Raw genomic sequence first — 26,377 nt, 5'->3', positions numbered from 1 at the left:
TATATGACCCGTATAGGACTTAAGTATCACTATCTCATAGTTAAAGATGTAATAACAAAAGAGTGGGGAGATCAAGCAATTTCTCAGCTCAAGTAGATTCTGCTCGCAAACAACGGAAACGAACTCAGTAAGTCTAACTACTGCTCCTGATTTCTACATTCTCTTCACCCAGCGTTAGAAGGAGAAAGGAACTTAAAGAAATAATAGTTCCCTCTTTTTACAGTTTTATTGCTTCTAAATTTTTTCTGTTCTTTTAAAGAGAAGACAGAAGGAGCAAAGACGTAAGGAAGAAAACACTCAGAAGCCCATTTAGAGGACGGAATGCCTGCCAAGGAAAGGTTACTGAGGCAACCTTGCTGGAAATAATTTTAAAACAGATTATCCAAGCACATTAAGGGAAAGACATGGAAAGGGCTACAAGAGCTGCCAAGAGTCATATTTGATTATTTCTGGAGCCTTCCATTGCTAAAGGTTAGGATACACTGGGAGATGTGTCTCTATCTCTGCCATTGATTGCTTGCCAGGGGGAAAGGCATAAAGATGAAAACCAGAGACCGGGTGTCCACTGGAGATTGGAACAAAAATGTTCAGATGCTAAAGAGTCTTCTCGAAAATTCTGTTGTTCCCTTTGGCTACATGGACAGAGGTCAGAGAATGGAGTCCAGATGTAAAGCACAAGTGGATACAACCACTTTCTGTGTAACCAGCGTTTCTCTTTCAAATCTTGCTACCCACAGCTGCTGGTAGTGCAGAATGAAGAGCATGTGCAGTTGTCATGAAGGGTCACGATCCTTTATCTGCTTGGCTTTTGGAAAAATAAATGTAGTCATGAGAACCCGGGGTTTGCCACAGTGTTTTAAGGCAATGATTTACAATGTAAAGATCAGGAGCTACTTGTCAAAAACATACATTGCCAATCCTCATAATCTGATTGAAATTGAAAAGACCTGGGAAGGGTGCTATGGTTCTTAAGTGAAAAGGCCCAATGAAGGAATTTCTGTCCCAAGAAGACCTCAGGTTTCATTTTTTAAAACATCTGAGAATGGGTCTGCAAAATATAAGCATCAGGATTTGTCTGCCCTCTTAGACCTACTATCCTCAGAGTTCTGTGGAAAAGGGTCAGCTGTAGCAGATGGGAAGAAATGTGTTAAGAAGATGTATATTAAGGAGGGACCTGTAAAGAAGGCTATGGGATGACAGCTGCTCACAGGGATGAATAGGGATGCCCCTTCAGAGCTGTACTACACTAAGGTGAGGAAGCTAGCCCTCCCACCCCCCCTGTACACAGGCATGACATGCCTGCCATGAAGTCATGGAGAGCCACACAGGGACCCATGGTTCATGGCTCTTTGCTGGCAGCCTGAGGTAGACCTTAGCACAGCCTCCCAAAATGCAACACCCTGTGTGTGAATTGTTTTCTGATTTGATTTCAGTCTCTTTCTTGCCTGCATCCAGGCAGAGAAACAGAAGCATGCTATAACATTGTTATGAAGAAAATAAAGTATGTTTTCCCAGGGGTCAATCCCAGCTCTCACTTCCAAGGAACTCCCATATATTCCATGGAACACAGATCAGTCTACCAGCCTCTCTGGAGAGTTTTATGATGCTTGTCACATTTTATAATTATTCTTTTCCTAGGGCTGCCACTTTTTTATGGAAAGTTCCCCTGGGGTATTTCTCTTAGACCCTAGTAGGTTTATTTTGGAAGGATTATGTTAGATTAATTTCTGTATCCTGACATCTCATGAGTATGTACTGTGTGAATGAATAAAAAAACAACTCATTTTCTGGTCACTGAAGGGTTAGGGTTAGGAGAGAGGAACACTGAAGATAATGATCATAGCCATGGCATCTTCTTCCTGTAGCCTAGAGAAAGATGACTAAGGTGTGGTATCTCGAAAGAACTACCTAAAACAAGTACAGGGATCCTTGTATCCCATTCATGGTCATTTGAATTAAAATTGTGGAAAGAAGGGTGGAAAAACCTGCATTTTCTAGCAATTCTATGGTCAACATACAGTTTGGTCTATTCAGAAACAGGTGGTGACTGAAAAAATCCTGCCTAAATCCCACAATGATTTTCAGGAAAATAAAGATAAAAATAAAAATCTTTACTAAGTGCTTCAAATTGCAGAGTTCTTTTCTACTCTGTTTCTCTAAGACTAGTGACTGCCATGTTGGCTTTCTACCGTGATAGTATTGAATATCCAAAAGATATCAAACAATTAACAAGTAAGATGGTAGAAGAATTGACAAAGGTCTTTTTAGTGATTTTAAGAAACTAAAACTTTCCCTACTTCCCCAGCAATCTAAATTCTGGGCCCAAAGTTCCCAATCCATTCGGTGTAGGTGTGACACCCATATTACAAAGCCCAGCCACACGTGTGAATTCCCAGCTAGCTACCCTGTTTCTATTATGTTACAGCTTTTGCTCTTCCTCCAATCACTTGCATGAGCAGCTCTGAAGTGGAGCAACTAGTGAGGATAACAGGTCACTGAACTGAAGGGAATGCAATGAGTCTCACAAGTTCCTTAACCATCCTCAGAAATGCCTGGGGAATCCACTTCTTAGAGAGCCTGTTGCCATTGCAAGCTCCCGACCATTTATTTTAGATGTGTCCCAGGGAGTGAGTATCAAAATTTCCTATCAAGGGCATGTATAGGTGTGGGAAGCTGTTGTTTGTTCTAGCAGAAATGAAGAATTTAGAAATATAGCAAGGACTTTGGCTTCTCCTCAGTGTTGCTATTATGTAAAGTCTCGAGAGCTCAAAACCTTCAGAGGGCAGTAGAAGGGCGAAGGAAAGACCCAGCCTTCTGGAATCCAGTTCTGTACCTTGCTTCACCTCGAATGACTGTTTCATTGCAAACCAGTGTTTAGTATAATGACTTTCCAAGAAGAAACCTAACTCTTTTTGAAATTCTATTACTACTTTATAAGTAAATCAATAAAAAGCCCTATTGTTTATAAGTATTGACTATTATGAAGACAATAAAGGTAAAACTTATCAACAATGGGTGAAATAGCATGTGTGTGTGTGTGTGTGTGTGTGCGTGCGTGCTCGCGCGTGTGTGCGTGCGCACGAGTGTGCATGCACATGTTTATGGGCACTGAGGAGTACTTCAAAGGAGAAAAGACAAAGTAGAAACAAGAAAAAGGGAGCTAACATCCCCAAATGACTAATCCCACATGCATGCATAGCGCTTCACGTCTGCCAGTGGTAGAGGTGCCCGCTGTCTACCCGATGAAGGACTCAAGACTCGATGGTTTCACTCTGTCATTGAGGGAAATCTTCAGATTCCTACTTGATCTTTTCCCATCAGATGCAGAGGTGGAAAAAACTGCAAGTGGAAAAGAAATGATTGAAGGAAGAGGGTAAGTGATGGCCATAGCAAAATGAGTTACTAAGCTTTGTTCCCTTTGAATTCTATGCCATCAGATTTCCAGGGACTTTACTGAGGTATGTCCTGTGTTAACCTCTGTGGTTTATAACACACCAATTCAAAACTTAATGTCCTAAAATAGACATTATTTTTTAAAAATCTAAGAGCTGACCAGGTAGTACTGACTCAAGAGATGCTGTTAAAGGTACCAGGAGGTTGGAAATGTCCCCAGTGGTCTACCAGATGGAAATTTGTTGCTAGCTGCTATTTTGGCTGTGGCTACCGGCATTGACTGCCATTCTCCCCATAGACATCCCTGCAATAGCTACAAGGGTCTCCTCATAATTGAGTGTTGCCTTACAATTGGGAACATTTTCAGATGACAAGTCACAGCAGCTCGGCATGTCTGAAGTCTTTGTTCCACATCAATGCCCAATTATTCTAAACCAATCTGGTGGAAAAGACTAGAGTCAGCCTGAGAGAACAAGGGGGAAGATGTGATTTCTGGGGCCTGCCTACCGCCACGTCAAGGTTCTTTTACTCCCTTTAGGCTTATTATAAGAAAATCTTGAGAGGATGGATACAGGTTATCTCCACGTTGAACATCATTTCCTAGCATCACCACAGTTGGTTACCTTCTGACTAACTAACTGACTAACCTCCTACTTCTGACTTTTTCCCGTTAAAACCTGCTTCATGCAGGAAAAAAATAAACTTGGTTAATCATCAAGGCAATAGATAGATTGATTGTAAGATATAGAAAGAGATTCATTGATCTAAAAAAACTAATATTAACAAACATAATAATTCCACTAAGAAAATTATTTGTGGTTGTCAATGACCTCTTGTCACTATTAAATGAACACTTTCAATCCTAATCTTACTTGATTTCTCACAAGCACTCAGTGTTGTTGATTAAGGGAATGATTATGCTCACTGTGAACAACACACACACACACACACACACACACACACACTAAAAACCTCATTTTTCTAGTACTGTACCTTGGCTCCTAACTTCTTTTTCCTCACCTGTAAACACTTTTACCCTATGCTATTTCTCTTGCTAAGTAGCTGACATCCTAAATGCTTGCACCATAGAATGTCACCTACATGCAAATGAATTCCAGATTTGTAAGGAGCACAGATATCCCATCTGTGCTGCAGGTGTGTACACACAACTATTTTTTTATCTCTGCTCAATTATCCCAAAGGAGTTCAGATATTAACTGTCAGACTGAACTCAGCCCAACCTTCTATCCAATTCCAAACTATTTTTCCAGGGTTTGCTATTTTAGTTAATTGAACTATTACTCAAGGAGTTCTTCAGTGAGAAGCTAAGAATTGCTCTTTCGCTACTCTCCATCAACCACTCACACAGCTCGTTGAGTTCATTCCCACCCTTGACTCATGTCTTTTTGACATTCCTTATTATCACACACTAATTCAGGCTAGCATCATTTCTTACCCATAATGCAAATAGAAAAAGCTTTGCAAGTAGTCTGTCCATCTTATCTCCATACCTCATCTGACCTTTCTTCTAATTGTAGTTGAAGTAATCATTTAAAATTATACCCAATTTTGTCATCATTTCATTTAAAACATTTAGTATCTTTCTATTGACTTCAAAACAAAGATCCACAACTTCTACTAGCTTCTACTTCCTCTTTGACTTCTTTGTCAATTTCCACTTTGTTTTCTGTGATTCACCTGCTCTAGCCTTCCTGTTCCTCTGATATATAGCCATCTCCTTTCTGAGACCTCAGCGGATTTGTTTTGGATTTTCCTTCCCATTTTCTTGCCGACTCAGCAGATCTCAATTCACAGGTATCTTCCTTAGAGAAATGAGTCTTCACTACATCCATCAGGTTTCTTCAGCACCGGTTGCTTTTGTTTTCTCTCTCTCTCTCTCTCTCTCTCTCTCTCTCTCTCTCTCTCTCTCTCTCTCTCTCTCTCTCTCTCTCTGTCACCCCCACACACACACACACAAACACACAGTTCTCAGAATTATCAACTAAGGGACATGCAATACACATACGGAACTTATACTTTAAATTATAGACACACACATGTGTCTGTTGTTTACAAAGATAGAAATGAGAGTGGAGGAAGGGATCATACTTTTCTGTTGCTGTGATAGAACACCATGACCAAAAGCAGCTTATAGAAGGAAGGTTACATTTGGGCTTACGGTCCAAGCGGGGCATGATACATTCATGTCAGGGAGGCATAGCAGCATGCGGACAAGGCAGCTGGAACAGGAAGCTGACATGTCTTACACACAAACATGAAGCAGACAGAATACTCTGCAAGTGGCGTGAGGCTGTACACTGTCAGAGCCTTCCCCGAGAGGTGCGCTTCCTCCAGCAAGGCTGCATCTACTCACAACCTGTCCGAACAGTACCAGCAGCTGGGTACCGCATGCTCAAATGCCTGAGTCTGTGGAGGTCATTTCTCATTCAAACTACCATAGTAATAGAATGCATAAAACAGGAAAGAAGAGGGACTAAGTAGGAGAATAAACAAGCCAGCTGGAATGGGGGAGGAAGCATCATGAAAGACAGTGGTGGGGGAGAAAAACAAATTCGAACCATGTATAATGACACATATATGTGAAGATGCTATGATGAAACACATTAACTCATACAGCAAATTTAAAAGTCAAGTAAAATGTCTGAAAGAAACCTTGAATGTCAATGTTAAATAAGATGAAACTGTTAAAAACTGTATTGAATCATAGAGGAAGGGCTTGGCACTTAGAGTTAGAGAAGACAATTTTATTAGAGTAAATTAGTAATATTAATATTAGGTTATATCACAGATGTATTGTTTGAAATCTCAAAGGGATCTGCTTTCTGGTTAGAAACAATGCTTGCCCTTGAGAAGCATAAGCTTGTTTGGCTTTGGCAAGATGCGAATTGAATTTCTGCCAAGATAGCATTCTATTCAGCCAATCAGGCAAAGCTGCACTGACACTTGGGGTGTCTGAAGCACAGTTGGGTCAATTGATCAGACCACATCATTGTTCATTCACCTCGATGAATCCTCTCCACCTTGGCCTCCTCCAGGAATTTGGTTGCTGCTACTTCCGAAGGCTGAGTTTGCACAGCTCAACGATCATTGCTGCCCTCTGAGTTTTCAGTGAGTATGCTCTCTCTTGGTATTCTCTACTTTTCCCCCTTTACTCTCGCCCTGGATTGACTTGTGTATAGATGGACTTTTGTCTGATGAACTGGAAAAACAGTGTTCAAGAGTTTTGCATCAGGAAATCTTATCAATGTTTTATTGAAAACGAAATGGTTGTTTACATGTGAAAATTCTCACAATTATTATGCTGGGTCCTCACTGGAATCATTTGGCCAGCTGATAACTTAAGCTGTCTCCAGTGAGACGTCTGTCCAGTGTGCTTTACCTTCACTGTCAAATGGATAGTGATATGAACCGTCTACCAATGAAGACTGAGGTTTGTAGCAATTCACGGCCTGACGATGGCGACTCCACCCCAGCCATGCTTTTACAATAGAAAAAAAGCCTAACACATCTGGTACTCAATATGCAAAAACTACAATGATTGACAAGAACAAAAATCATGAAATCCACCCATCCATGTTTTTCATCTGTTCATTGTTTATTCATACAATGTACACTGAGAATGTGCTCTGTCCCATGCACTTTGACATTAAAGATAAATTGTTGGAACAAGCAGAAATAGTCCTTAAATTATGGGGCCCAGACATGTGCTGAGATGGCATAAATAAATGCATTCAAGAAATGTGAATTACAGTTGCAACCTCTGAAATGAATGAGTGATACATTACTAAAACATGGGAACATACAATATGGCTATTTGGCCCATGCACTAAAGAGTGCAGGGGAAGATCAACTTTCTTTTGGCTTCTTAGTATTTCTTTGCTAATTACCGCAGGAGTGAAATAGAAAGTTTGAAGTTATATACCAAGACCGAATGTTCTAGTACAATTTTGAAAGTAGAGTGAAACTTCTTTTATAATTATTCTCTCGGGTTATAACATTTTTGTTTCTTTCCAGGTTTTGTCCTAGCCCTTCAAATTACCACTTGATGCCCTCAATGTCTTCCCTTACCTCTGTCAATACTCTGTAATAATATACAACTATAAAAATGTATCCAGGCTGGGCGGTGGTGGCGAACGCCTTTAATCCCAGCACTCGGGAGGCAGAAGCAGGCGGATCTCTGTGAGTTCGAGGCTGGGCTGGACCAATAGCCTCCAAAACAATACAGAGAAACCCTGTCTCATAAAAACCAAAAAAAATTTACCCAGATTTCTTGATGATGTCATATATTTCTCTGTTTCCTCATTGCTCCAGATGTCAGGAGGAGAGAGCATATACTCCTCCCTTCTTTCTGTTTTCATTTATGGATACAAAGAGAAAAATCTGACAGAAGGGCTGACCTCTGATGCTATTTGTATAAAAGCAAAATTACAAAAGGCTTTACTACAGTTCAAATAAAAACGTGGAGGTTGATAATAAGATTCATCACTAAAAGCCTAAAAGTTCACAACTGAAAAAAAATCTCAACTGTTAATATTGAAGAAAACTAGCAGGAAGAGTGTAATAATGACATCCTATTATTCCTGAATACTTAATATTAAGGTAATGTCCTCATAATGTAACATTTTTATTTTATTTAGGAGGGTTAGGCTGGAGAGATGGTTTCACAGTTAAGAGCACTATATGTTCTTTCAGAGGACCCAGGTTCAATTCCCAGCACCCATATCACAGCTCATAGCCACCTGTAAATCCAGTTCTAGAGAAGCCAATGCCCTCTTCTGACTTCTGTGGTCACTAGACATGCATAGGGTGTAGACACATAAATATATGAATAATAATGAAGAAAGAAACAAATACATCTTTTTTTAAAGAGAGAGAATTCAGCAAGAAGTTCCATTTTAAGCAGGAAAGTGATTCATTAATATGCATACACACACACACACATACACACACACACACAGGATGGGTAGTTTCTGGGAATGTCTCTAAGGAAACTGTCAAAAGAGGAAAAAAGGTTCAGATTCAAGAATAATATTTGCAAGTATGTGGGGTTTAAATCTGGACTGCCTCTCCCTTCTCCCCTCCCATATTTTGGGACTGTTGCTACACTCCAGACTTCTTTTTATTTCTCTCTCTTTTTAAAATTTAAATTAGAAACTGTAAAGAGAAGCTTTCCCGCCAGCCTGGTTCCAGAGTCGCATGAGTCCCAAATAAACACACAGGAGGCTATATTAATTATGAAGCTGTTGGCCTTGCTTGTTTCTTACTGGTTAGCTCTGACTTGAGTATTTATCCCATAATTGCTAATCTAAATATTTCTCTTACCAGAGAGGTTTCCGGGCTTCCTGTGTTTCCTGTGTTTCTCCTTCCCAGAGTCCTCCTGAACTCCTAATCCCACCTATCTTGGTTCCCTATTGGCCAACAGTGCTTTATTGACATAAACACAGGATTTCCCCCATCAAGAAACAACTTGCTTCACATGTCATCCCCAGCTTCCTCTCCCTCCCCTCCTCCCCTGCCCCCCACCAACCCTCTCAGTACCCAACCCGAATCCCCCCTCTCCTCCCTTGGGAGGGTGAGGTCCTCCATGGGGATCTCCAAAGTCTGTCATATCATCCGGGACAGCATCTAGGCCCTCTCCCATATGTCCAGGTTGAAAGAGCATCTCTCCATTTGGAATGAGGTCCCCAAGTCCATTTGTACATCAGGGATAATAGGTTGCAGAGGTCTCCTCACTGACACCCACATTCAGGGCATCTGGATCAGTCCCATGCTGGCCTCTCAGCCATCAGTCTGGAGTACATAGGCTTCAACTTTTTCAGGTCAGCTGTCACTGTGGGTTTCACCTGCCTGGTCTTGACTCCTTTTCTCATCACTCCTCCCTTTCTGCAACTGGGTTCCAGGAGTTCAGTTCAGTGTTTAGCTATGGGTGTCTCCCTCTTCTTCCATCAGCCACTGGATGAAGGTTCTAGGATGGCGTATAAGGTAGTCATCAATACCCTCTCCACTATTGCTTAGATTGCCAGTTGGTATCATCCCTGTAGATCTCTAGAAATCACACTAGAGTCAGATCTCTCCTCAAATCTATAATGGTTCTTCTTTTACAGTATCTCTCATCCTGTTCTCCTCTATTCTTCCTCCGACTCAACCTTTTTGCTCCCCCATGTCCTCCTCTCCTCTCCTTCTCTTCCCCCTCTCTTTCTCCCTGCTTCCTCTCCCCTCCCTGCCACTCCAGACTTCTTAATTCACATCCCTCTACCCTGATTCTCCATGCTCTGTGCTCTTCTGGCACTAAAGATGTGGTTAACTTGTTAAGAACTTCAGCTAAGTGCTTAGCTGTGAATCTCTGCTTCCACTCCTGGAATCCAGTTGTTGAGAGGGAGGAGTGATGAAAAAGGGGTCAAGACCCTTCTGGGGAAACTCACAGAAAAACTGACCTGAGCAAGTGTGAGCTGATGGAACACAGATTGACAGCTGGGAAACCAGCAAAAGACCGAACCAGACCTGCTGAATGTGGGTGCCAGTTGGGGGGATTTGGACAATCCATGGGGCCGCTGGCAGTAGAACCAGTATTTATCCCTAGTGCACAAATGGGCTTTGGGAGCCCATTCCCTCCCTCAGCCTAGATACATGAGGGAGGGCCTAAGTCCTGCTGCAAATGATGTGACAGATTTTGATTATCTGCCATGGGAGACCTCAACTTCCTTGAGGAGTGGATGATGTATGGGATAAGAAGAATGGGACACACAAGGGAGGGCCTAGGCCCTGCCCCAAATGGTGTGACAGACTTGGATGATTCCGCATAGAAGGCCTCACCTTTTCTATGGAGCAGAAGGATGGGGTGGGGGTCAGTGGGGGGTATGGGAGGATGGGAGGGAGAGAGAACTGGAATTGATATATAAAATAAGGTTGTTTCTAATTTAAATTTTAAAAAGGGGAAAACATAAACTTAGGAGCACAGAAAATTAATTTAAAAAAAGAATAGCAGGATTTCACCATTTCTCAATCTGATGTAAACATTCCATTGTCAAAACCAAATTATAGGTGAGTGCTACTAACATGCTGAGTTCGCTTTCCAGCTCATGGAAATTTATTCTGGTGTTCACCATGTTGAGAATCCTAGAGTTATGATGTCCAAGTCTCTACATGTGAGTTGATTGTCCCATCCTTGGAGAGAAAAGTCAACAGAAGCTCAGGCTTCTACCTCTTCCTGTGTTCTCAGCTCTTGGTCCTATCATGCCCCTCAGAAGCGATACCACTGTAGCCAACTGCCTTTCCAGAATACAGTTCAGGTGGTTTTCATTGAAGAGAAGCAGCTGTTTGAAGAGATACATCTTAAAATCTTCCACCCAAAGAACTGAGCTCCATAATATGGAGAAGTTTAATCCCTATAGTCCTCTGCATAGCAAAGGTATAGTGAAAGGAGCACATGAACACATCATACCTCTACACTATGGGGTCTAGCTGACACACATGTACACATCACACCTCTACACTATCGGGCCTAGTTGACACACATGTACACATCACACCTCTACAATATAGGGCCTAAATGATACATGTGTACACATCATGTCCTTATACTATAGGACACATTGTAGGGAACACTACAGTCTAGCAATAAATTCTCAGATTATCTAAAAAAGTCTCTATCTTACCTTCATTTTTGCTGGATATAGGATTTGGGGTTGAAAGAAACCTCCCAAATTAGCTAAAAAAATTTCTAAGCAACATATGTAAGGAACTTAATGAACTCCAAATGGACAAACACAAAGTTCTTGCCCACAAACCCTGGAAAAACCCTGGGAACCATAAGTAAGAAGAAAACCTTGAAAGCAGCAAGTGAGATATGAATCATCACTTACAAACAATCCCTAACACTACTAAAAACCTTGCTTCTCAGCAGAAACCATGGAGACTTCAGGCAGCAGGACAGCACATAAAATGTGTCCAGACAAAAGCACTGCTCCAATGACAGCTCAGAAGAGGTAGGTGAAGTAAACCCATGTTTGGCTGAGGAAATGACAGAAAATAGAGAATAACTAGAATAGTATGCTGTTGGAATTGTAATATCAAATATGTTGCGTTAAATATTTATTAATAAATTAAATAAATAAATTTGATTGCATTAAATATTGATTCCTGTAATACAACACCATAGATTTGGTAGTTCAAACAACAGAAATGGATTTCCTCAGAACTTTGGAGGTTGGATTTATGAGCAGTTGTTGTCCAGGTTGCTTTCTGGCAAATTCCTTTTTCCTGGCCTTTAAATAGTCCCTTTCTAACTGTGTCCTTAAATGAGCTATCCCTTGCTGTTTGTTTCCATGAAGGATTGGGGAAGACATATCTGCAATGTGTTACTCTTGTTTTAAGGACTGGGTAAATCATTCTCTTTATGACATCATTTAATATTAAATATCCTTTCCATATTTCTATCTTCAATACAGTCACAATGGGAGTTTCAATTAGCTAAAACGATGTCACTTTCATTAATGGGAGATGTCATTCTATAAATCTGTCTCTTATTGTTTGTTGAATAAAGCACTGTTGACCAATAGGAAAGCAAGATAGGTGGGACTAGGAGTCAAGGAGGATTCTGGGAAACAGAGGCAGGGAGAGACACAATGTAGACCGCCAGAGGAGTAAGAGGTCCGGAACCTTTTCTCCGGTAAGAGAAATACTTGGATTAACAATTATGGGTTAAATACTTAAGTCAGAGCTAGCCAGTAAAAAACAAGCAAATGGCCAACAGCTTCATAATTAATATACTGTCTTGTGTGTTATTTGGGGACTGCAACTGTTGCAGGGCCCAGGCGGTTGGCAAGGAAGACTACACTCTACATTTCATGAATGTAGGAGCTAGCCAGAGAATTGGTCAAGTTGAGAAAGTAGTTAGAACCCTCATATCTGTAATGGGTTGTTCAGACATGTAGGTAACTTGGGAAGAGGAGGGTCTCAGAGAAGACTCTGCACCTGAGGAGTCTCTATGAATTTTGTGTCATTAGAGTGGAATTGCAAACAATCACAGAATTTCAATGTTGGGCCCTCTGAATGTTGCCAGAGCTCACCACTACCTCTCAGGGAGTCCTGCATTGGACCTCTGATTTCTCAATGACTATCTACTACAGGCATAGTTCTTTTCATGTGTCAGCTTTACTGGGTCACAGGTTCTCCAGGTGTTTTACCAACTATTAGTTTGGGTGTACCTGAGAGGGTGTTTCTGAATGAGATTCAGTTTGGGATAGCAGAAAAAGTAAGCAAATTCCTTTTCACACCGTGGGTGGATCTTATCCCATCTGAAGTGAAGGTTGAACAAAATCTGTGCATGGAAAAATTCACATGATCTGGAACTGAGCTCTGACAGGAATCATACCACTGGCTCTCCTGTTTCTCACCTCCCTGGTAGTAGATAGAAGTGTTGCAGTGTCTATAAAGGTGTGAACCAATTTCTCACAATAAAATTTCATGTCTCTTTTTCTACCTCTGACTTTGTCCTGTTTGTTCTCCAACAAACCCTGATGAATACAACTTCCTAGTTCCCAAGGTCCTAATTCTCAAAGATGGTAAAACTGATAATGTCACATACTATTTTTAAATATCTATGTATTCATACATGCATCTATCTAGATAATTAGCTTATCTCATATACATTAATAAGCCTTTTGAAAGTGGTTTCATGTGAATGCACTATACAGTATGATTAACTTCTAATTCAATATACTATAAACCAAAATCCTCAAAAATGTATTTTGGCATCTTCATATAAAATTCAGCAATAAAGTATAAAATGTAATTTGCACATGTTCTTACATTATCTGGTCTTAATTATTTTCATATCAATATATTTCCAAAGGAAGGTACATTTTATATCATTTTGGGTAGTTGGGTCAAAAAGCTCTTTGTTTTACAAATGATCAGGTTGAGTCTCCTTTAGTTCATAGGAAATTCTTTTTTTCTAAACAAATTCAAGATTCACAAATGGTGTTATATTTGTTCCTGAATTATAGACTTAAAAAAACTTAATTTTCTTTAGTAGCAGAAGCTGGAAAGCCCCTAAATGAGCTTTCAGAATAAATCATTCCTGACAAGAAATGATAGAATGTGTAATGCTGCCTGTGTTTTGTGCATGAGGTACAGGATTATAACAACAGTACAAATTTCCTTTATAAAGCACATTTATTTTGGTATTTTCTTTCCATAAACTGAATATTATATCCAGTTAAAAATAACTTTCTCAAAATTAAGGATCTCTAGGGTCTCAATGTTACATTTTATATCCTGACATTTGATCAAAGCTGAATGTTTTCACTGCATGTGCTCATTTTTCAGGCACAGGACAAGTTAGTTCCTTTCGGTTGTGGCAGAAGTGTCCCTCCCTTACTCTCTAACAAAGTTATTCTTCATTTGTACACATTTATCTGACCTCTCATGAGTGTGTGTGAATAAATTAAATAAGAATGCATAACATAATTAATATAGCTTTTAAAAAATCCTCCTCTTCCTTGACCCCCCTCAAAAAATAACAGCTTTTTCTAGTGGTTTCCATAATGCCCCTCAGATCTTTCTCTATCAATTATGCATTTTTTCTAATATTGAAGTGAAATATACTCTGATACAGTAAGGATTCCCCCATGTTTGGTCAAGATTGCAGTGACAATATTGTCAATTCTTGAACGAGCTAAAAGATCCATGGATATTGTAGAAATATATATTAATCACCTTCCTTTATCCCTTCTCTCCCCTTCCATTCCTTCCTTTCCTCATTCCCATCCTTCCCTTCTTTTCCCTCACCTTTATTTTCTTCCCTCCTTCTACTTCACCCTGGGAAAATGGCTAATCAACTGGACCATCTATACGAAAAACCATTCATCAAACTCAGAGTCATCTGCATCCTTGATAGAACATAGTGACCATAGTTCACTGTCTTAGGAAAAGTCCCTTCAAGAAGGCTTATTCATACTGATGTATGTATACTATGTTTCACAAATATCTGGTATGCTGGAATCTTAAGAAATACTTATTAACTCAAAAATAATTTAAAAATATTTTGAACTTCATTTTTACTTTATGTATATTAGTGGTTTGTTTATATGTGTCTTTGTAGCACATGTGATCAGTGTTTGAAGAGTCCATAAAAGGTCATTGGATGCTCTGGAACTAGAATTACAGATGGTTGTGAATCCTCATGTGGATTCTAGAAATCAAACCCGGGTCCTATGGAGTAGCAAAAGATGCTATTATCTGCTGAGCCGTTTCTCTAGTTCCTCAAGAAGAATTCTTATTAATTACTTTATTTGAATTAAGGAAATATAGGAAACTCCTACCAACCATTGTTTCTATTATTAGGGAATATCTTTGTGAACTTCAGTCAAATTGAGGAGAAGGTCTCATCTGTCAATCTACCATATGTCCTGTTTCTACCAGTGAGTTATGAGCACTTACCAAACATAGACTAATGGTGCATAAGTGGACCATGATGAACAAATATTTATTGTCTGTTCAAAACTTGCTGTCTTAGCTTGGATACATGGGAGTTTGTGTATTTGGCAATACTGAAAACTGGCAGTAAGTTTTTCTATGGGATTAAACTTTTGTTTGCCTCCATCAGAAACAGTGCCCACCATAGATCCCCGTTTTCCTGTTTATCACAAATCCAAGTCATTCCATTCAGCTGAGTTTCAAAGCCCTTGGCACTCAATTCCATCACTGATTTTTCTGCATCCTTTCCTTAGAATCTAAACTTGCCTGTCTGGTCGTCTGGCTTTCTGAATCTTTCCAAGCTTGGTTAAGGTCAGGTGGACAGAAAAAAAAATGGCTAGTTTTGTTTTGTGAATAATTGTTGGTTTTATATCTTTTGTTGGACTCACCATGGAGCCTTGTTAGTAAAAGGAAATGAAGCTACAGGTTGCATTAAAAATCAGTAAAAGACGATGAGGGCGATAGTTGGAAGTTTCAAATAGAGGCAGTGTTAAAAAGGCATGGTATATTGCAACTGCAATCAAATGTACTTACTGTTGATAATTTTGATTAAGGAAGTTGTTAATAGAGTTGTGTATTCAGGAAGGATATCATGACTTTATTTTTAGAAGCACAAACTCTCAAATTTACAAGTCATATGAATTAAATGAATCCAATGATCTACATGTAATTGAAAGCCATCTTTCCAGTGCCAGGGAATAATTTCAATTGCAAATGTTATTAAACTGCCCTTGAAAATATATTTATGTAAGTAAAGTTACCTTAATAGTGATAGTATTTGGTTGTTTCAGTGCACACCAGACAGTTATTAAAAGCTACCAGGACTTAAAGTACTTTGCCTTTCATTTATTTCACAAAATGTTCTCTTCAAATTAGTTCCCTTATAACAGGCAATGTAGGCTTTCATGCACGGTTCTGTCTCAGCATCATCAGCAGTTACTTGTTTAAGGGACCAATTTTTCAATAGATAGAGTGCTGAAAGCTGAAGACAGAATATGAATCACCCATCTCATATAAACAGAATCTAGAGAGTCTGTTGTTTGGATGCAGATATAGCTCTGCAATATATGTGTGCTTTCACACACAGTATGACATCTTTGCCTAGAAGGAGCCAGGTAACATTTGGTAAAGTTTGAAACTTATATTTATTCAGCTATGAGTAAACTTTTACTTACCAGAGAGGTCAGATATGAACCAAATTATAATTGTAGCACCTAGATGTGTATCTATGCAAGCATTAATTTAGTATATTTATACTTAACAGGTGAAAAAATGCTTCCTCCAATATCCTTCAGGTATCCCCTTCTTTAACATTCACCTACAAGGCAAATATTCTCCAGTCTCAGTTAATGAAGAGCTAGCACTCCAGAGACCTCAGGAAAATATCTGGAAAGTAGGGCTCCCAAAATCAATCAAGCTATACAAACCCAAGACTGCTCATTTTTTTCTTCTTTCCATTCCACTCTAAACAACAAGTCTATATTTTGGTCTGTCTGTCTGTCTATCTATGTGTCTGTCTGTCTATCATATATGAACAACAAAGGTATTTTCCTACCTTTTCCCAGGTTCCCATTCCTGCCTTCTTTCCAACTCTCCCACTCTGTTAATGTGTGTGTGTGTGTGTGTGTGTGTGTGATATAGCATATACTTTCTTTTGAGAGCATCATATTTTCAATGACAACTGTCTCCTGACTTTATTTGCTTTGCCATATATGAATAATAATAAAATTAACATTTAAAGGAATTCACATGTACTATTTTCCTACATACTGGTGGATTTTATTTAAAATAAGAAACATATGGTCCCAATTCTGCCATAGATTATAGACTAGATCTAGAACTTTTGTGTACCAAGGAAAGAAATCCTCACCAAGTATACAAGTATTGCTTGCTCTATTAATCACATAGCTATATTTACATGGTTTTAGTATAGAGGAGTTCACAGTCAGATGTCAGGATTCTTAGACCTCACAGGAGTTAGGGCAGGGTTTCTTAGCTTATAGCTGCACTTGTATTTTTGTGATAACATTTGCAAAATCCAAAGAAGCACGTTCATTATTAAGTTAAAACAAATGCTACAGGGAAACAGAAAGGACTATATATCTGGTTAGTGTGCAATAATGATTACGGACAATTGTCCATTAAGTATATGTTTTTATGAAGTGTTACAAAGAACTCACTGGGTCTTACAAGCACCTTATATGTTGTCCAAATCAAAATGTAAGCCTTCAAATACCCACAACACACACACACACACACACATACACACACACACACACACAGAGAGACACAGAGACACAGAGACAGAGACAGAGAGACAGAGACAGAGTGAGTGAGTACAGGGATGGCACTCAGAGCTAGACATCTACAGATTCTTATTTCTTACATTAAAGATTTTAGAATTTTCTTCATTCTACCTCTTTGGAAATTGGAGTGTTTAAATGATATATACATACATGCATGTTCTCAGTGTAAATAAAAAAGGTGGAACATTACTCATGTCTTTTGTTTGTAAAAAGCAGAAGAGCCCTCTGCCTCCATCAGCTTATGTAATGTAAACATCCTACCTTAACCCAAACAAGCATGTTGTAAGTAAACATACACCCGAGGGAAATCATTAAAACTCAATGACCCAGCGTTACAGTAGCATGTATTTTAAAAAGTGTTTACTCCCCTCATTAAAAATATCTTCACACAAAGCAGTAATCCCCCTGTGTGAGTTAATAACTGTGCTTCTTTGGAGCCCCTTCGTCGTGCTTGTTTTACTCATGGTTCACTGCTTCCTGGGCCTGTTTTGTTTACCTTGTTATTTACATATGTGCTGGATTATTATAGGCCTTCTGAAGTGACAAGCAAAAACCTCGGGCTCCTGGGAGCAGTGGGGAAATGGCTTGCATAGAAGGGATATGCTTTTTTCCCCCCCAGAAAAACAGCTATCCAGCCAGTATAAAAATCAGCATTAAGAAACAACAAGGACAAAAGTGTAAAAATGTAGAAGATAAAAAAGAAAAAAAAAAACATTTGTTTTCTCCCCTCAGGTACAACTGTGAGAACCAAACAAGTATGAGATTACTTCATTGAAGCCTCTCAAATTCTAAAAGTACCAGTTGCGCATTTATTAACACATACTCATCAGCCTCCCTGCTGCATACCGGATGTGTTTTAAACCCATCAGGGATGACAGTGTAAGCACTCTGGACTGAAATGATGTACACCTTGTCCTAGGAAGATCAAGACAGGGAGATTTCCTCATGATATTCAGAGTGAAATGTATTTACAATAGGTGTTGTTTACTTCAGCAATTACCCAGTTATTACTTTCAAACCACAAATGGCATGTAGGTAACTCAACTAGGGAAAGGACAACCACAGAGGAGGCATGACGGTGGCTGTACTCTGAGGGGCAACTATTCCCTAGGGATGGTAAAGGAAGTTAAGGCCCACACACTTGAGGGAGCCCCTCCCCCACCCCACCCCCCTGGTGCTGCCACCTCAGCACACTCACACTGACTCAGCCATTTCCAGGGATAATTGTTATGGTGAAGTTTTATTATAATTGAGAATCGGATAAATGTGAAACGAAAGAACATGGGCAATTTCAGCGACCCAAGAAGCCCCTGTTATAAATGACAAGTGATTTGAGCCCAGCCAGTGCATTTCAAAGTATTCTTGGTTTTATAAATCATTACCATCATTATATCCGCAAAAAGAGTAGAAGTCTACTAGTAGCTTTTCAAGCCAGTCTCCACTTAAGTAGGTTTTTTAAGTCATTTGAAAAGTTGAGTTTGAAAATAAATAATTCATAAGAAGGAAGCTTTTGGACAAATCTTTCTGGAAGGCAAAAATTGTATAGTTGTGGTACTTTGAATATAGACTTTTTTTATTTTATTTGAGTAAAGTCATGGGGAGACTATCCTCAGACAAAAATAATAAAAGAGACTGAAAAAGTCCTAAGTTTTACATTTGAATTTCTGAGTTCTGCCAAACATGGAGGATATCTTTTGTCACAACTACATTTCTTTTCTTTTCTTTTTTGGTTCAGCTACAGTAGACAGCACGATGGCCTCACTGTAGGTTCAGATCCTCCTGACCTGAGTACTTTTTCTAGGAGAGTATATGCATACAGCTTTAAAAGATAATTGTGTAATCATACTTGATTGTTGCCTGGGTCACTTGAAACCACAGCAGACAACAGATTTCCTTACCTGCTGTGAATTAGCTGCTTCATAGAAACCCTCAATTATTGGTTATGTGAAGGAAACAGGGCTAAAGTTTCCAAATGTAAATCACCTGTTTAATAAGTACCTTTACACTGTCTACACATATGTGGTTGTGTGCATATATAGAAACACATACCTATGTAATAAGTACCTTTACATTATCTACACCTATGTGATTTTGCGTGCATATATAGAAACACACACTCTTCAAGCTACTTTCAGAACTCACATTCTACTGTTCTAATAATGTGTAATGTGATCTTTTTTTGAAATGTATGTTTAGAATCAGAAATATATTCACTGAAAGGTTTAATTGTAAAGAGAGTTTTATGTTACTAGAATAAAGAAAAATGATAGACTGGGATTGTAAGACTCGCGTCTTACAAAAGAAATACATATGCAAACTAAATAAAATATGATCATATTTTTACCTTGAAATAAAAGATGTAACACAAGAAAGCTCCTTGCTTCTTGGGTTGATTATGTTCCAATAATGGAAAGATATTTTATAGAAAAGAGTTGCTAGTTAAAATACCATGTCTAGCAGTTATTGTTCTCATTAAAATGGCACAGTAACTGAGCCATACCAGAAGGAAAGACTTAATTGGGTTCATGGATTTAGAGGGCTCACCACATCCTGATGGGGTAGGCTTTGTGGAGTGGTACGGCTCACAGCATGGGAAGCCAGGGAGCAAACGAAGGAGGTTCTACTACTCTTTGGAAGGTCTCCCACAAACACACTTTCAGGACTCTCTGATCCTACATTTCAGTCAATTTGTCAATGAAAATTAACCAACACATCATGTCACTGGTTTGGGTTCTGATTCAAAGGCAATACTTTATCAGTTGTGTGGTCTCAGGAATCCCTTGAGCCCTATAAGCATCAGGTTTATTTGTTTGTTTTTTCATTGTGGATAACAATAATAGCTGCCTAATAGACATCTGTCACAATTAAGTGGAACATTGACTCTAAAGTCCTTAGCAGAGTTACTTTTCTAATTCTGAGACTAAACACCATGATCAAGACACCTTATAAAATAGTGTTTAATTTGGGGCTTACCGATAATAGGGTGAACCCATAACAGTTCTGACAGGGGGCATGACAACAGGGAGACAAGCATGGCACTGAAGGCATAGCTTAGACTTTACATCTGACCTATAAACACTAGGCAGAGAGAGCTAACTGGGAATGCATGGGCTTTGAGGGCTCAATTCTGGCCATCAGTAACACACTGCCTCCAGCAAGGCCATACTTCTGTCCCAAAACAGTTCCACCAAATGTGGACCAGGCACTCAAATATATGAGCCTATATCCCTCTAATATATGAGCCTATAGGAGTCATTCTCATCTAAACTACCAAAGTGGATTCATGTGAAATTCTACTTCTTGCGTTAATGGCTATAAAATGTACACCCTCCAAGTCAGGCTGTAATGCAGAGGGTTTTTTTTTTATTTTTCTTCAAGAGGATGAAGACAAAGGGATTGTCAGTGAGAACCATCTAAGCCCCCAGGTTCCCTGATGTTTAAAAGATGAACTAACATCCTACTTAATGCCTCCTGAGAATGTGTCTGATTTATGAAGCTTAATGCGCACTTAGGACATATCTGATTTACAAAGCTTTCTTGATTAGAGGGAAGTTTTTTCTTGCTCTATTATGATTGGTTTGTAAAACTCAGATTGCGCACTAAAGACAGCCTTCCAGTTGATGGCCCAGCACCACAGAGCTTTGTTTCTTCCTTCGCCAGCTGTGTGGTCTCAGGAATCCCTTTAGCACTATAAGCCTCAGTTTTTTGGTTTTTTTGTCTTTTTATTTGTAATATGTGGATAACAATAATAGCTACCTAATAGTCATCTGTCACAATTAAGCGGAACATTGACTCTGAAGTCCTTAGCAGAGTTACTGAGACATATTGTGAGCTCCACAAATACTAGTTGTGTTTTTGTCATTGTTAGTACAGCAGTGCATATGGATTCACATAGCAATCAAAGGCCTCTTTAAGACAGCTGGAGGAAAGCCCCCGAACTCAGTAGTATGCCTCTCATTTCACAATTCTATGTCTCCTCTTTCTCCTTCTGTAATGTCCTTCAGTCTAACCTAATCTGTTATCTTTCTTTTATTTCTCTTTTTGTCTCCTCTTCACTTCTTCACACCTGACCATTTCACTTTAAAGGTAATACATACCACCTGCATAGAATTTAATGTTTTTTTCAGTCATCTGTCTTGGGCTTTTTTTCCCTTTTTTAAATTTTAAATTAGAAACAAGCTTCTTTTCCAAGTCTATCCCAGTTCCCTCTTGCTCCCCTCCTCCCCTGTTCCCCGACAACCCCCTATTCCATCCCCTTTTTGCTCTCCAGGGAGGGTGAGGCCTTCCATGGGGGATCTTCAAAGTCTATCTTATCACTTGGAGCAGGGCCTAGGCTCTCCCCTGTGTGTCTAGGCTGAGAGAGTATCCCTCTATGTGGAATGGGCTCCCAAAGTCCATTGGTACACTGGGGAAAAATACTGATCCACTACCAGAGGCCCCATAGATTAACCAGACCTTCAAACTGACATCCTTGTTCAGGGGGTCTGGAACAGTCCTGTTTTATGTATAAATTTTCTACACTGAATAGAACTAAATATAAGTATTAAAGTTATTACTAATTTTCAAATGTAAAAGTTTAGATAAAGCCTTTCTCAAAGCTGACCATTAACATACTACAGTCAGGAGTTGAGCAGGGGCACACCTAAATTGAAAGCCAGTTAAATTGACATCAGATCATAAATTTTCATTAGCTATTTGTATAGTGTAAAAAAAATACAAACCGTTGGCCATCAAGATGATTAAGCAGATAAAGGCACTTGGAACTCGTATGCTATAAGGATAGAATCTATTTCTTCAGTTTCTTGACTTCTACAGACATGCCGAGGTACACACCTTCTCCAAAAAACCTGCAATAAAAAACAGAAAACAAACAAAAGACACACAACAATACTTACTCCTGTTTGCAATAGCGTTTGAGGGAGGTTTTTGTTGAGTTGTATGATTCTAGACTGGACTACACTCATTAAGTGTCAGCTATGTCTGTGTGTGGGGGGGGGATGTACAGGTTTTACCTGAGCTTTTTCATCTATTACTCAGTTGGCTTCTCTAACTGAAATAACTGGACTACCGAGATCATCACCTCTCATTGGCCTGAAGAATAGACCTGACCTACTCACACAATGACCTGTGGAACCTGTAAAGCCAGCAAAGCCCACGATGTCTGCTGGGTTCTGGGTACATAACTAATTACTTCAAAGCAAGACACAGACACACATCCCACCTTCAAAGGGTAGGAAAGAAATATCTATAACTGAAACAATGAAGGTCAACTTTTAAATACAGAGCTGTAAGATTGGGCCATGAATGTGTGTGAGCATAAGTGTCTTTGCAATAAATTTTCCATACAATCCTTTTGACATCTTTGTTTGCCCTCTGTGATCTGAGTGCTTGCCTGTGCTCATTTTATTTCAAAGTTTGAAAAACTAGAAAGAATATCAAAGTGCTTACCTAGTTGTCCTAGTCAAATCAAAGGATCATAGCTAACTCTATAAAGAATGAAATATTAATGGTGAGATTTCTCATTAAGGATGAGTCTAGCTGAGTACCTACAATAGTGCATTACGATAATAAGAAGAAAATCTTCTGAATTATTTCCTGGCCATCTGTCTTTATTTTGCTAAACTACTACATGGACTTCCCAAGAAAGCCATGCATAAGGTAGCAAGGGGGGAGAAATCTACAGAAAAATTTGCAAACACACATTTCTATGTTTTTTTTATGGTCAAAAGAGGAATTCAGCTTGAGCCGCATAGCACTATGGCAGCAGTGCAAAACCATTGCAGGTACCCAGTTCCAAATTTATCTTTGCCTAGAGCCTCATCTGATTTATTTTAAAGTGTATTTCTCCAAGATGCCCGAAGTCAAAACATTATTTACAGCGTGGGGCTAGAAACACAGCACACTGCATCTATTTTCCAGAACAAGGCGGGGAGGGTGCAGGGGCAGGAAATTCATTCCTATGAAGGCAAGAATATATAGGTCCTTATTTATTTATTTACAACCTTATCCCCCTTTGAAAGAGTAGCTTGAACAGTTGGCTGCAAGTTAAGGCACACATGTTGGAAAATGGAAAATCAATCCCTTGTAACAGTGTTGGCCTTTGATTGAGCATCACCTGTATGTTTAGGGAGAAGGAGAGAGATTCTATGGGTATTGATCTCAAAGTCATTACCGCACATGTTCAGTGATAACAAACCAGTTTTTTTTTGTTTGTTTGTTTCCACTCAACATTTGTTTGAATTATTAGATGAGTATAAGAAGGGAAAACCTAGCAGTTGTCTCTACAGTGAATCATAGCCATTGAATCTTGGTCATTGCGTCTGATGCTCTGAGACTCAGTAGCTTCTGCCTGAATTTTCTTAGTACCCAAATGAACACACTTGACCACCAACATTCTCATCACTGTTGTGCAAGTTCTTGCTAAAAGGATTGTCATTTTTCTTTGAAGCAACCCTGAAACTTCATAAGCCTGACTCTGAACATCAGTGTCTAAATTCTTCATTTTCATTATGCATCCACTATTTGTTGACTGAATTACAATAGATGTCTGCTGGAAGTTTTGTTCCAGACAAAAGGTACTTACAATGAATATTCTAAATTGTTGTTACTAGGAAATTTGCATGTAGAGGAAGAAATGAGAATAATTTTCTCTATAGGATTCTTTCTGTACTATACAAAAGGACTGATTGTTAATGTGAAATCAATAAATGCCTATTGACCACCAAAATGTACTGGACATCCTCCAACTACTATTTATAATATCAAGATGTAAGATTAAATATTTCCTGAACTCAAAGATGTGATGGAGTGGCATAGAAGGGTCATCAAGATGAGATTTGTGGTGATACCATTTGAGAAATATAATTAAAATGAAATTGTGCTACAAGTGTGAAAGTTTGCCTTGATTTAGGAATAATGATGAGGGACTTTGCAGAAAAGGAGACCTATGAACTGGTACACCTCTCAGGGTGTGTAGCTGATACCATTATTTTCATTTCCTATTATGTAGTACCTCTTTCTGTCCTCAGATTACCTTTGCTATGTGATGGGGATAGTTTTACTGTCTTATTTTGCATGGGAATTTCTCTAGACCATGCATTCTTGCTGTATCCCTTCTGTTTACAAGGAATGCCTCAGCAGAAAAGGGCTCAAGTGACACCTGTCTTAAAACCAATGAGGCTTTTAGTGGAGGGAGTAAAATAAAAATTTCTGTCTTTACATTTCTTCATTCAATTGCAGCTGTCCCTCTTGACTTTCTGTCCTTAGGGCTATAAACTGAGCAATCTCTAGACTTGTTCCTTCTATACTGAGGAAAGGACAAATGTATTTTCTTCTGTTGTATAAAGCACTGCTTGTGATGGTAGCTTTTGTTTTGTTTCCTGTAGTTTGCTTTTATGCAAGTGATAGTCTAGCCTCAGAGATTCAAATGATATAAGAGAATTAAGAAAATAAAGTATAGCATAATAAATTAAATAAAATATAGTATCAGCAATTTCTGTCCCTAGTAAAGAAAACAAATTATTCAAATATTTTCTTCTACATATATTCTTATGTTTTACCCTACTCTATCTACAAAGTCTATCATAGAGAACAGAAGCTATTTATATTGAGTATGCCACAATTGCTACTTGACTGTATTACATGTGTATAAAAAATTCCTGATTGATAAATTTGGCTAACAGCAGAGTGGATTGTATATAGATCAATTGGTGCTCATGCAGGAAAGTAAATCTTTATGAATGTCAGTAATTACTAAAAAGGAGTTTTAGCAAACTCTAGGCAGTCTCATATCATAATTTACCAAATCACCTTTAGTAGACTGGTTAAATTTGTCTCACTGTGATTTATCTCCATCTTTTTTCCAGTTAATAACATAATTTTGCATACATACATGTTTATGAATGCTCATGTTCTTTTTCTTGACTGGAAGGAATTGCACTGTGTATATATGCGAGTTTCTCTAGCCATCTCATTGTTTCTGAACACCTAGGCTCTGTCTACAACTCAGCTATTATGAAGAGTGCTGCAATAAACATTACCATGCAATTATCTCTTTGCTATGTTGGCTTGGAGTTTACCAAAAGTGGTGAACATCCAAGCCAAGAAACACAAGAATTTTATGGGTTTTTTTTTCATTTGGAGGTTCCTGTGTTTTAGAGATCCATTAAATCATGTAAGTGTATATGGTATGAAAGCAGATGTAAAATGTTCAAGGTACAAAGATGTAAGAAGATAAGACTTGCAATGCAAAATGGAAGGCAGACACACATATCGATGGAAGTACATGGAACACTATCTAAAACATGATAATGAAAGAATCCAGGGCCAGAGATTGGTGTGTCTGACATCTAAGCAATGCTAATTTAAGGTAATTGCAGCATTAAAATAATGTTTGTTAAAATTTGTACAAATAGAATTGGGAGCTGAGACCTCTATGCTGACATCTTGGTGAATGTTCATACAGGACCCACTTATCAGTGATATACAGATATTTATATTCCAAATTGAAAAATCTAGACCAAGCATTACTTCACATTATCATAAGGAAAGAATTCGGATGAAGAAGGGGGGAATGCATTCAAAGTTTCAGTCACAGTATATGAACTTAGGTCTACAGACAAAGAAGTAATTAAATCAAGAGTCTAGAGAAAAAAAATCATGGAAGCGTCAAATGTTGATCTTATCAAACATTTTTGTGGGGGTTTGCAGTCCAGAAGAAACATCCCCCAAATTGAAAGTATTCAAATATTTTTTTTCTTTTCTTGCATGGCATGACATGGCATGATCTCTCTCTCTCCCTCCCTCCCCCCTCCCTCCCCCCTCTCCCTATCTATCTATCTCTCCCTTTCCCTTTCTCCCTCCCCCTCTCTGTCATTGTGTATGTGTATGTGTGTGTGTGTGTGTGTGTGTGTGAGAGAGAGAGAGAGAGAGAGAGAGAGATTTGTATGCATGTTATGTAAGTTCCATAGTTACACAAGTGGCAGTGAGAGAACAAACTTGGTTGTTCATTCTTGTTTCTTACGTTATTGTAGCTAGCTTTTGTTTGTTTGTTTTCTCTTGTTGGCTGTTACACATGCCAGACTAGCTGGCATCTAAGCCTCTTCAGAGTCTGTCTCCCTCCACTTCCTTTCTCACAGTGGACCCACCGAGGTTACAGATGCTTGCTACTCAGCTTTAGG

Source organism: Mesocricetus auratus, unplaced genomic scaffold (assembly GCF_017639785.1).
Source record: "Mesocricetus auratus isolate SY011 unplaced genomic scaffold, BCM_Maur_2.0 Super-Scaffold_4256, whole genome shotgun sequence".
NCBI lineage: Eukaryota > Metazoa > Chordata > Mammalia > Rodentia > Cricetidae > Mesocricetus > Mesocricetus auratus.
Note: the sequence above shows the minus strand (reverse complement) of the source record.